We start from the raw sequence: 7,672 nt of genomic DNA on the forward strand, positions 1-7,672 counted from the left end.
GACCCAGAGGCAGAGGAAAAGGGCCCTGGAAAGGGAGGTGAGGGAGGTGCTATGTCAAACCATATCCTCAGTCAAAATGTCCATGGGATGGAGGGGCATCGTGAAAGTCCTGACTTTGTGTCCTGTGGGTACCATTTATTAGCTCTGAGGATGGGCAAGTCCTAATCCGTGAGCAATGCAGAGAGCAATGTTTGCCTCTCAGACTGCTGTCGCTCTAAGGCTCGCGTGAGGGAATGTGAACGAAAGGCTTTGGAAAGTGCACAAGCAGGTCTGATTCTCATCACCCCACACTGCTGTCTGTCAGCTCATCTGCAGTATGTGGCGTTAGGACCCTGATTCCTAAGTTACTAGAGAATGGTATGTATCATAATGCTGTGTGCACAAGTATTTTTGTCAGGAGTGACAGAAGCAAAGGGGCTTTCCTTCTAGAAGGGACTACCCAGGCCACACGAGCAGATGTTTATGAATCTATAATAGCATGCATCCATCCCCACAGGGTCTCTGCTCACAGAGAAGGCGCCTGAAACCAAGGCTTCCAGGATGTGTGTGTGCACACAACAGGAGCACGCATGGACACAGATGCATGCACTGTTGCCATCCCTGGTGGCTTTGCCATCAACTGTGCCTCCTCCTAGGTGCCGGCCTCTTCCATTCTCAGTCTGTAAGCACGTTCTTACATCTCTCTGAGATGGCAGCTGAATGAAGAACTGAAAGAGATGTGTGGACTGAAGGGACAGTTTTACATTCATTAGTTGTAGTTTTCTGGGAGAAGGAAGATACTACTAACGATTTATATTTGCAATAGTGTTTTTACAAAGCACTGTCACATACATTATTTAATGATTTAAGCCACACAGCACTCCTGTGAGATTATTACTATCATCAGGCTCAGAAAGGTGAAACACCTTCTTGCAGATCATCCAGCTAATAGGTAACAAAATTGGGACCGAATCCATGTCATTTATTCCAAATCCTGTTCACCTTCTATGATGCTTTGCTGCTTCTGACCTTTTGTTAACTTCCAACTCTTCTCAAGTGTCTCTCCTGCAGGAGTCCAAAGGCATAGGTGTTCAGTATGCTGTGGATGTTTCCTTCATTTGTTATTCTGAAATTATTTCAAATCGACAGAAATGTTGCAAGAAAGGTACAAAGAACCTCTGTTCCTGCATCCCTTCCATCCAGTTCCTCAACTTGTTTTTTTTTTTATTTTGTTTTTGTTTTTTGAGATGGGGTCTCACTCTGTCACCCAGGTTGGAGTACAGTGGTGTGATCTGGGTTCACTACAACCTCCACCTCCCAGGATCAAGCAATCCTCCCACCTCAGCCTCCCAAGTAGCTGGGACTACAGACATGCACCACCACACCCGGCTAATTTCTGTATTTTTTTTATAGAGATGGGGTTTCGCCATGTTGCCCAACCTGGCCTCAAACTCCTGGACTCAAGTGATCCACCCATCTCAGCCTCCCAAAGTGCTGGGATTACAGGCATGAGCCACAGTGCCCGGTCCTCAATTTGTTTTATATGTGTTCTCTCTCTCTCTTTATCTTATATATGTACATCATATATACGTAATTTCGGATCCATTGGAGAGTATATTACAGACGTGATGACATGATGCCCTATCACCCCTTAACACTTCAGTGTGTATTCACCAAAAACAAGGACATTCTCCTACATAACCAAAGTACAACAACATCCCAATCAGAAAAGTAACACTGACACAGAACTGCTGGCTAATTAGAGACCCCATTCAAATTTCACTAATCCTTTTTTTTTTTTTTTTTGGAGACAGGGTCTTACTCTGTTGCCCGTGCTGGAGTGCAGTGACATGATCATGGCTCACTACAGTCTTGACCTCCCAGGCTCAAACAATCCTCCCCCCTCAACCTTGTGAGTAGCTGTCACTACAGGTGAACACCCATGCCTGGCTAGTTTTTTCGTACTTTTTGTAGAGATGAAGTCTCACTGTTACCCAGGCTAGTCTCAAACTCCCGGCCTCAAGTGATCCACCCACCTTGGCCTCCCAAAGTACTGAGATTACAGGTGTGAGCCACCGCGCTGGCCTCACTGATTATTCTAGTAACATTGCTTACAGGTCTAAGCATTAATCCAGGATCATGTGTTCTATTTAGTTGTCATATCTTTTTAGTCTTCTTCAGTCTGGAACATTTCCTATCTTTCCTTGTCTTGAACTTAATATTTTTGAAGAATCCAGCCTGGAAACTTTGTAGAATGTCCCTCAATTGGGGTTTGACTGATGTTCCCTTATGAGTAGTTTCTGGTTATGCATTTTGTCAGGAATACTGCAGAAGTGAGGCCATGTTCTCAGTTCATCTCAACAAGAGTTACACAATGTCAATTTGTCCTGTCCTGTTACTGGGATGTTATCTTTTTTTGGGGGGGTGGCAGGGATAGAGTCTCAGTCTGTTGCTCAGGCTGGAGTGCAGTGGCATGATCTTGGCTCACTGCAATCTCCGCCTCCTGGGTTCAAGCAATTCTCCTGCCTCAGCCTCCCAAATAGCTAGGACTACAGGCATGTACCACCATGCCTGGCTAATTTTTGTATTTTTAGCAGAGACAGGGTTTTGCTATGTTGGCCAAGCTAGTCTTGAACTCCTGACCTCAGGTGATCTGCCAGCCCAGCCTCCCAAAGTGCTGGGATTACAGACGTGAGCCACTGCGCCTGGCCTGGAGATGTTAACTTTTATCACTTGGCTAAGATAACGTCAGCTAAGTTTTTCCACTGTAAAGTCAACTGATAGTATTGCGCACTCATCAATCAAGTATTTGTGGGGAGACACTAAAATGGTGTAAAAATCATATTGCTCATCAGACTTTCACCCACTAGTTATAACATCCACTGATGACTCGTGCCTACATCATTTTTCATTTTTTATTTATTTATTTTTTTTTGAGACAGAGTTTCGCTCTTGTTGCCCAGGCTGGAGTGCAATGGCATGATCTCAGCTCACTGCAAACTCTGCCTCCCGAGTAGCTGGGATTACTGGTGCCTGCCAAAACACCCAGCTAATCTTTGTATTTTTAGTAGAGACGGGGTTTCACTATGTTGGCCAGGTTGGTCTTGAACTCCTGACCTCGTGATCTGCCCACATCAGCCTCCCAAAGTGCTGGGATTACAGGCATGAGCCACCACACCAGGCCTCCCCTACATTGTTTATTACTGTGATGGTTACCAAATGGCAATTTTCTAAATGCAGCTTTTATATATATATATAATGTGTGTGTATATACATATACACACACACATCAATTGGCATTCTAACATGAGGTAAAGTCTGCTCTGTCTCTCCATTTATTTATTTATTCAGTCGTTCCTGTTTTACCATATTTTAGTTGTAACCTAATACCAAAATTATTCATTTTGATGCCTAAATTGTCCCAGATTTGGCCTGTGCAAGCCCCTTCAGGTTGGATTCCTCATTCTTTTCATGTGTTTCCATCATTATTTGAGCACTTCCTTACTTTCTAGCACAAGATATTTGAGGCTCATCTAATAATTTCTAGGCTGATCAGTCCTGGTGGAGTTTTTGTTTTTGTTTTTGTTTTAAGTAGAAAATACCTTCAGAAGCCAAAACCTGGGTGCTTGGTGTGCTCGCTGCCGTTGGGGCATCATTGCTTCTAGTATCGATCAGAGGGCACATAAATGAGGCCCCTCATTTGTATACATGGGACTAGAAATAGATATGTACACACACATATTTATATCATTTACATATATTAAAATCAGGAGTTCAAATTAATTGCCCCAATTCTGATTGAATACTGCAGGGTTTATTCTCTTTCCACATATGTAACTCCTGTCACTAACCATGAGAAATATAGGTCCCATCATCCTTAACCTACTAGGTGTGTGCTCAGTTCCTCTGTTTGTAATCAATCTCCTAACCACACAGGCCACCCTCTCTGCCTCAAACACACCACACATGCTGGTTGAACCAGCCAAATCTTGGCCCCAGCCACACTGACCACGCCATCTGTGCTGGCTGATTCTTTAATCCAGATCAAAGGGAAGGGGAGAGAAAGGACACATTATATAATTTTTTAAGGATTTAATTTATTGCAGAGTATTTATTCACACACTGAACTGAACTCCAACTGTCATTTAGAGACACTTGTCATATAACCCAAATATGTTTGTTTCAATAATAGAGCATTTAGTGTTTCTAATAGAGTAAGACAGCCAGTATTTATTAAGTTAATTCTAGATTAATCTGAGAAACACATTATGTGTATGTGTATACATATGTGTGTGTATGTGTATGTATATATATATATATATATATACAGACACACATTATAATTTTTTAAGCTCTCTCAAAATCTGTTTTCCTAACTTATATTCATGCTAACTTAGATGATGAAGTGAGGCCCTTTGCCCTATGGATAAGTTTGGGAACAAAAACTTCAAATAATATGTCACAGACTGATTGGTTTTTATGAAACCATTTCATTTTACCTCCTGGGTGCATAGTCTGACTACATTTCCTAGCCTCCCTTGTAGCCAGGTGTGGTCATATGACACAGTTCTGGCCAGTGGAATACGGCAGAAATGATGAATGCCACTTTGAGAGCTGGTCCATAAAACCTTCCGCACAATCCTGCATGCTTCCTGTCTCTACCCCATCTTCTGACTGGAAACAGGGAATACAGAATCCTCCAGTAGAGGATTCCAAAACCTGTAACAGTGACCAGAGCCACAAGGCAGATCGTTCTGAGTCTCATCCAATGGGAAGCCATCAAGTGAAAACCTTTATTAAACTGTTATTCGAGGGAGATGTTAATTTCCATTGAGGTAAGTCAGAGACTTGGGGGTTATTCATCACATCAGCCAGCTCACCCTAACCAATGCAAAAAGTAAATGAATTGTCCAGGTTTACCCTTTAGAAGTTACAAAGCGTAATGTTGGATGTGACCTTCTGATTCTTACATGAGATCTCTTCCCATCAGATCAGACCAGGTAGCATGAACTTAGTACTTTGAGAGCTTGTTACCCTATCTTTCCACATGCAGTATTTTGCTCTTTAGCCCAAGTATAATATTAGCCCTATCTTTTCTCCCTTTCCCTTTCCTAAGGGTTTTCTAGGTTTGCTTTTTCATAGATTCATCTTTATCAGATGAAAACATCTGGTTTGTCTAACATCTGACCTCCAGCAGAAGACGGCTTACCCACCCTGTAGAGATGAGGCTCACCAGCAAATGGAGACAGCCCTTCAATTTCCTACAAGTGAACTCTGCAACTGACGTGCAGGTAGGGGCAGGGCCCATAGTCGGGATGGGCCAAAATGCCTAGGAGGCAAGTAGATTTCTTCCTCTATACTCAGTAGACCAGCAATAGTTACCACTCCCAGGAAAAGACACCTCCACATCTTGTCTTCTCACAGGCTAATAATTACTTGTTCAGCAATTTAGCATGGCCCAGGCTCCTGGAAACTAACATCTTCCTGAAGAGGATGTCCTTCACCCTTCTCCCTCCAGGCAAGACACGTTTTCAAGACCAAGAGAGTAGAGAAGTCAGGTAAAGTGCGAGGGAAGATGGGAAACAATGCAATAATATGGGGGAAAGGAAAACCTGAAGACATGGCCACAAGAGGTGTCGGATGCTTTCCAAGCCTGGGACTCCAAGAGAACAGTACAGTCCGGTTTCAGAGCTAGAGTCACAAAGCTGACTCTAGACCTGTTTCTAGAGCTGGGCAAAGCTCCAAGGTCATGATGCCTAACTCTCTCGTTTCATAAAGAGGGAATGGAGGACCTGAGTGATTAAGGACTGTGTCCAAAGTCACAGAGGCAGTCACTGTAGGACTAGAGTCCCGGACCAGTGCTCTCCAGTGCTCTTTGTACTTTCTACTCTTGCTTGCAGGCCTGATAGGAAGCACTCAGTTCAAGGAGTTGGAGTAGCAGATGTAATTAGGAAGCTAAGTGCTGGAGTATGTGGTCCCTGAGGATTCATCTCTCCATGCCCTTGGCCATCCCCTGTCCTCTCTGAAAGCCTTTCCCTGCTTCTCTGAGAAGCCAGCTCCCATCACCCACTAGGGACAGACAACAAACAGTCTGTCTGGGGTGAGTCTCTCAATTCCTAGGTGAGCAGGAGTGGGAACATCTCCACTTAGAACTCCAGAGCATCTGGGAAGGGAAAGTGTCTCCAGGCTGGAAACGTATGGAAATTTCCCTGAACCCAGAAGCATGCTTGGAATAGTTTCAACTGCCTCATCTCCACTCCAGCCCAGCCGTGTTAGTGAGGCAAGCCGCAATCAGGGAGATAATTAGCTTGCTGTTATTTATTCCCTGCGCTAATCAGCAGCCCACTGCTTGCACAGTGGAGAGGGCTCCTGCCCCCAGAGCCATGGGGGTTCTCAGGGACCTTTAGTTACCCGCCAGGAAACAAGTAGCAGAAGACAAAGGGCTGGGAAGAGGGACAGAAAGGGAGGAGGAGACCTAGACCCCAAGACCCAGTGCTGTAGGCTTCTCTACCATGCACAGAGCTCTTGGGAGAGGCGGTCCTGAGATCACCAGGGGCCCAGGGCAGCACGGCACTCCTCTTCATTTTGTTCTTGGGGTTGGGCTGTGGTCAATAAAGGGCGGCTGGTGTTCAGCTCCCTGTTCTGCCTCACTGCAGTCAAATTGCCTTTTTCCAAGGCGACTTTCAAAAAAGATGACATTGATCAAAGCCTGCTGAGTGGTGACCTTGGTGGGAGGGAGAAAGGGCGGGTGTACTGTCTGTGGAAGCAGGCAAAGAAAACGAGGAAAACCTGCAGGGAAGGAAATGCTTTCAACCCTCAAAGTTGTTAGAACAATCATGGGGAGATGACTCCAGGTTTGGGACAGCCACTCCATGCTCAAATGCACTCCTACCTGCCCCCTTCCTAATCTTCACCAGCACATTCTCACCAGCAGTCCCTGGTTTTCCAGCCCAAACAGTAGACTGATGGTGCTCCATTCAAATAGCAATGTCTAGGAAGGCCACGGGCCGTTATTTGATAACTTCATGAAATATAGAACTGGCATAGTAGAGCATGCCTATATAGCCCCAGACTCAGGAGGTTGAAGCGGGAGGATCACTTGAGCCTAGGAGCTCGAGTCTGGTCTGGACAACATAGTGAGACCCTGTCTCTAAAACCCAAACCAAACAAAGAGATCAATAGCAGTCTAGAATGCCCATATAGGACAGTCTAGGAAGCTGTCATGTGGTTGAAAGGCAGAAGGCAGGAGGAGGTGGGGGGAGATGGAAGACTCCTCCTGAAGCTGTATTTGTGTATCAAGTACATTTTTTAAAAAAATATAGATCATGCATCTGTTTGGAGTGGCATGGCTAAAGTCCACCTCGTGCCCCCAGCTACCCCTTGGCCCCACTGCTGCATGGGGTACTAGAGTTGGAAGTGGTCATCTGGTCAACCTCTGGCCATATGCAGGACTCCTCCACAAGCTTGCTCCCTTCTCTTCTCTGTCTTCCTAAGCTCTTTACACATGGGCTCTCATATTACCTGTCACCATGCATTGTGGCCATCTTGGTTTCCTTCACTACACCACAGCACTTGAGGACAGAAACAGTTTCCTATGTGTCCATCTTTGGAGATTTTGTTTGTTTGAAATGGACTCTTGCTTTGTTGCCCAGGCTGGAGTGCAGTGGTGCAATCTCAGCTCACTGCAACCTCC

This window comes from Colobus angolensis, unplaced genomic scaffold (genome assembly GCF_000951035.1).
Source record: "Colobus angolensis palliatus isolate OR3802 unplaced genomic scaffold, Cang.pa_1.0 Scaffold273, whole genome shotgun sequence".
In the NCBI taxonomy this organism is placed as follows: Eukaryota; Metazoa; Chordata; class Mammalia; order Primates; family Cercopithecidae; genus Colobus; species Colobus angolensis.